Below are 6,078 nucleotides of genomic sequence, written 5' to 3'. Positions count from 1 at the left end.
GCCTCACCCTAGAATAGAATAAATAAACGATCTATAGGTCCTGTACTCAGGGAACTGACAGTGTGGTTGGAGGTTCACAATAAACCCGTTAAAAAAAACACCCCACAAAAAACCCAAACACACTCACACACACACACTCACACACACACAAACCCTACCAAAAAACAACACGACACAAGAAAATTAAAGAAAACAATAGTTCAATAATGTCATGCAAATGTAGTTAAGAGCAATCTGGTTAGAGAAAAAAGACTAGCGTATGTCTCATGATTAAAGAACAATTAAACCAATAACATGATAGAAAAAATGGAAAAAGATATGAACAAGGTTCTATATCATAAAAGATATAGAAATTAAAGTTTCCAAAAGATGCTTAAGCTTACTCATTATAAGAAAAATACAAACTAAAACTACTTTGACTATATACCATTTCTCACCTTTGCATAGCTAAAATCCAAAAGTTTGATAATACTCTCTTGGTGAGGCAAAGGAGAAACAGAAACTTTCATGCATTGCTGGTGAAGTGTAAATTGGTACAACCCTCACAGTGGCAATTTGACAATATCTATAAAATGTGTCTATAAAAAAGTTGTGAAGTATATATTCCTTGACCCAACATGCCTGCTTCTAGAATTTTATTTTACAAAAAAATTTTACACAGGTGCAAAATGATCTATATTCCAATTATTCTACATAGCATTGCCTTAAAGAGCAAAATATTGAAAATAAACCCAAACAATTTTGCAATAGGAGGCTGAGGAATATGACTGTTAATGAAGGGACAGAGCTCGGTACTGAAGAAGTTTGCACGGGGGTCCCACAACTGAAGTCCCCCTTCATGGCCCTTATCCATTCTTTTCAAATAATGATCATCTTCCACCCCAGTGAGGTTCTCTCTGCAGCCTTGCTATCATCCTGACCTTAGTGTTTACAACGGTTTTTAGCATGTCATGGAAAGGGTTGAGAGACCCCCTCTTTGAGGTTTTGGAATTTGTTGCCGGTATTGGAGAGCTTGGTCTGTTTTTGCACATCAAGGTAGATAATTCCTCTCTTATATAGGCATTACAGTAATAGAATTTTTGAACTTGACATATCTGAACTTCTCATTGTACAAGTGAGCAAAGGAAAGTCTGGAGCAGTTAAGTGATTTGCCTGAGACCACACAACTATTGGTTAGAAAAGTGGGTCTAGAACCTGAGCTTCCTGTCAGGCTGGCTCATCTGTTCTTTACTGAATCCCTTCACCTTCGGGGCATAGTTCCATCTATTTGTGGACTCAGAGCTGCTGTGTAAGGCTGTGTAGGTTGTTTACTGCACAAGAGCACCTGCCTGGGGCATGTGCAGGGTTGAAGTCTACCTAAGGAAGGAGGACCTTTCTCTCACCTTCACAAAAGCATTTTATGGGCCAGCAACTGCCCTCTTGAAACCAATGTAGCCGAGACTACAGAAACACAAATTTCCCCCCCATAATGGATTAACACAGTGATAGTTCCTACATTTTTATCCATGAAGCTCAAAGAATTGAGTGATTAGTGCTTTAGTGCCCTCTGGCACACAGCAACCAGTTCTAGCAGATGGATTTCCAGCAAGTTCCATCGGTGTGACACCACAGCTATTTCTCTACCAATTGGTGGGTCACAGCCATGCACTTTCCTATGAGGTCTAGAGGGTTGAAAGGAAGAGGGGTTCTTCCCTGAGCACTCTGTCCAGCTCCAGAAGAGTGGCTGCCCCCTATATCTCTTCCTGTATTCTTTTGGGTTCCCTTTACTTTGTACTAGCCAATCCCTTGTTACTCCAATCTCTGTTTACATAATAGTTTTTACATGAAATGTTCTCTGTTCAAATTGTGCATTTTCTCTCTCCTGATCAAACTCTGAGTCACAACTCCCAGAAATTTCTCTACCAGCCAGACATAGCCTGCTTCCCTAGAGGAGCAAAGAGTATGGCCCTCCCAAGAGCTATATACTAGCTACGCATGCTACCTGGAGGGTCATATCCTTGTAGGTTAGCCAGGAGTTTGTGAAGGAGTACGAAGAATGAGCATTGCCCATTGAATTTCTCTGTGTTCCCAGCTAATGAGGAAGAGATACACATGATCACATACATACAATATTGTCAGTGATGGCAGGGAACACAGGCCTGAAGGTATTACTCATAGATGTTTCCCAACACAGTGATTAGCTCTGTGTGGGGGAAGCCGGACCATGACAGTTACATGGGAGGAGACTCTTGACTCTCAAAGGATGACTGAGGCTTTGTCAGGCAGGTGGTGGGGAAAGACTATGCCAAGCGGAGGCAACGGGACAGACAGAAGCCCGCAGGCATGGCAAAGCATAGCCACTCTCAGGGAACTGTCAATCATATGGAATGGCTGGACATGGGTGGCAGCCCTTGTGAAGGGCTTTGACCTTAGCCTGCACTGTTTTAAACAGAGTTGGGAGAAGAGTTAAGAAATGATTGTCTCCAGGTCCCTGTGTCTGGAAGACAAGAACTCCTCACGTAGGGCAACACCGACAGGAATGGAAAAAAGTTGAGTTTAAACAAGAGTAGAGAATCAGGTACATTGGCAGGATTTGGAGGCTTTGAGGGTTAGTTTTGAGGAACAATTGTGACAACAGTTGTGCAAGCACACTTTCTGCGTGCTAACACCCTATCAGGAGCTATCCTTACTGCAATTTTATTCTAGACAGGAATTGTAAGGCGTGATGTTTCCAATAGCAGAATAACCCCAATTGTTGGGCCGGTGACAGCATGGTGGTGGCAGCACCATACCACAAGGCGGTAGCCTCATTGCACTTTAGACTTGGCCTCCCTCCTGGCTCCCCACCTGAGCGTCACTAACGGACTTATGAAACACTTGGTCTTTGATAGTCAACAATGAGCATTATATGAACTAGCTTTTACAACCAGTTGCTCAAAATAGCAGAATACTGAAAGGGAATGTTGAAGATGGACTACAGACTCCATCTCATCATTTTCCAGTGGAATAAACTGGCACCCAGATCATCTCAGACTCATCCGGGAGCAAATCAGAGAGAGAACGAACTATGACCAGGTGTCATGGAAAGCTGTGCTTCTGCCATTCTTGTAGAATATGAAATCAATGGTTATACTTGTCGGCCAGCACTAGAAAGAAATGAATAACCCAGGGTACATGTAACTCAAGGAAAATCCCTTCGGAAAAGGCACGGAGATTTCACATGGTCCCACATTCCCTACTCAACCGGCTCCTCTCAGGACGAGGACCCTCCAAGCTTCTTCAATATGAACCTTTCCAGTTTTGGGGCCAGACATCTTTATCTTGTGGTCAAACAGTCTTGTTACACACCTTATTCATGAATATTTTTATTGCATGAGGTTTTATCAACAAATCTGATATGAGGTTTTCCAGTCCATTGTTGTGTTATCAGCAGCATAATTTGGTTTGGAAGCAACACTAAATTTCTTGCTTTGACTACCTGGAAGGATCGCTTATATCCTCTTTTATTCTTACTTGCTGTGGTCCATAGCTATTACCATTTCTACACAAATGGTCAACTGTCTGCTGCTCAGGCAAGGCCTGTGCAGTTTCCTTGTACGTCATCTCCTTAGCGATAATCTTCTCTCACCATAAATGCGATTGACCCCATATTCTAAGTCTGCAAGCCCACCTTGGACAAAGTGGTTGTCAAGATGCTGTGTCTGCAGGGGGTTGGGGAATGCCCCTGTGCCGCCAGCACCCCCTCTTCCATGTCTCTGAGCCTAGTCTGAGTGCTTGTGTGATGGCTCAGGGGCATGGTGACAATGGGGCCGGGGAGTACAAAGAACAGGTGAGAAGAACAATGCTGTAATGGGACAACAGCTTGTCGATGACTAAGTTTGTCCTGGTCTGCACAGTCGGTTCCAATCTAAGGTACTTGTGCGTTGACACCCATGGGCATAAAATATCTCTGGTCCCACTTTCTACTTGCCATGAAAATAAATGTGAGCTTGTCCTCGGAAAGAATATCCTAATTTCTGTATAATTGTAATAATAAAATGCCACACGAGTAAAACAGACTTTTCAAAGACCAGTTTGCATTACTGCATCTGTCAAGCTAGTTTTGTGTGTGTGTGTTTGCTTGTAGTCTGACTGACACTCTAGGGAAAAATAATATTTTCATTCTCTCTCTCTTTTTCATAAAAGATCCCATGTGGTCACTGGATATTATTGGTGTCCCATTCTTTTCCTTTCCAGTTCACCTTTTATTTGAAATTCTTTCTGTTCACTTTCTTTATTTCGAGGTGCCAAAATTCTCTACTGAGCGTCTCAGGAGAACTATTTCTGACAAAGTTTTAGCCAATGCTACTGGTCATTAGTTTTATGGTTCCCTTTTAAGGACACAGCAAGATCAACCTTGTTGAGTTCACATTATGTGTCACAGCAGAAAAAATTATTTCCAAGCAGAATCTCCTAACTGCATATGCAAACCAGTCTCAATGCAAGTCAAAATGCAATGAACAATAGCAGCAGTAATGTAAAGGGACTCACAGGTGACCTGTAATATGAGTCACTGCTTGGCCTCAGACTTTGCAGGGAGAGTCACTGAGGCAAAAAAGTACCTGTGCATATAATTATTGTGGTTACATATTTAGCAGACACACCACTAGATTTTTGTTCCATTTAAAAATCTCATTTGGAAACATGGTATTAAAATTTCTTTAATGGTTTCCAAACTTGTCGATAAAGTGTCATTTGCAAGGGGGTCGAAAGAAAACAAAAGTCTCTAATCTAGTGAACTCAAAATTTAACTCAACATTTTCCCTTTGTTTTCTATACATTATCTTGAGGTTTAAATTTTTTAAAAATCTGTATACATGTGATGGAAATGCACTTAATCATCTCTTAATCATATAAATCCCAGCAAGACACTTTGTCAAATGATCTCATCTTACTCATGATCTTTCTATCCTGCCGATTTTGCTTGGTTTCTGGTTTCACTGAGGTGGGATTAAATCAGGGGACTCCTGCTGCCTGACTAGCACTGCTTTAAAACGATGTCATTACAAACCTTGGCTGCAGATTAAGAATTGCACTCACCGTCATAATTTCCATTAGCATAGCTTTAAATTCTTTCAGAACTGTGAGGTAAAGATGTCTTGTTAATAAGTTCCCATGCTATATGTCTGCTGTTGATTACCGACAGCAATTATAGACTTGGATAACGTCCAAAACATGATATAGAACCGGGAAAAATATCAGTGTTTTGTGGATCTAAAGGAATTTTTAAGGAAAAAAAAAGTTCTTTAAAGTGTCCCAAAGCCTTATTTGATGGCTTCTGCTCTATGCACCCCCAGGGCTCTGCCAACCCTCACTCCCTTCCCTTACCATGAAAGTCTTCCAAGTTCTCCATCAGAGTCTAGAGATGGTAGGCCCACTTAACACTGATGTAAAGTCTTTCTTATCCAGGAAGCTCACCCTGATGAGACTTTGGTCACATAGTTTCCAGTTCTAAATGCACACCAAAAAAGCCCTTTCATGGTTAAAAAAAAAAAAAAAGGCTCACAAACTTTCTCTTATAATGTAAGGTGGTCATGACCTCCATGTAAACAATTTCCTTTGGAGTAAGTCTTCAGTATGTAGAAACTCATTATTTAGTATGTGGAAACACCCTATTACTCTGCTGGTAGCCAGGTTTGATGCACTCATTTAAATCCATTTTAGCCATTTCTATCAAGTTTCTTTGTTAAATCTCTTTAGACAACTGACATGACTTGCTATTTTATAAATTACTAATTTGAGAGAAACAGAAAACTGCCTCTCTACATACCTATTAACAAATTCAGAAACTCCAATCAAGTTCTTGCTTATAATTGTCTAAAAAAGAAATACACTTTGATCATTTTAATTCCCCTGCTATGTATTTCTGGATGTTTATAAATGAACTGAATAGTGGTGGGAAAAGGTCCCAGCGCCCCTGAACAACTACAATAACCCTCTTGTAATTTGCTGAAAGCAAGTGGTATTCATTTACTCTTTTTTTTCTTGAAGTTCACAACAAAAGCAAAACAGGTAGATTTTTGTTAAGAATCGTCAGGTTGGTCGATCTAAAGGCTTTGA

This window comes from Rhinolophus sinicus, linkage group LG09, assembly GCF_036562045.2.
Source record: "Rhinolophus sinicus isolate RSC01 linkage group LG09, ASM3656204v1, whole genome shotgun sequence".
NCBI lineage: Eukaryota > Metazoa > Chordata > Mammalia > Chiroptera > Rhinolophidae > Rhinolophus > Rhinolophus sinicus.
Note: the sequence above shows the minus strand (reverse complement) of the source record.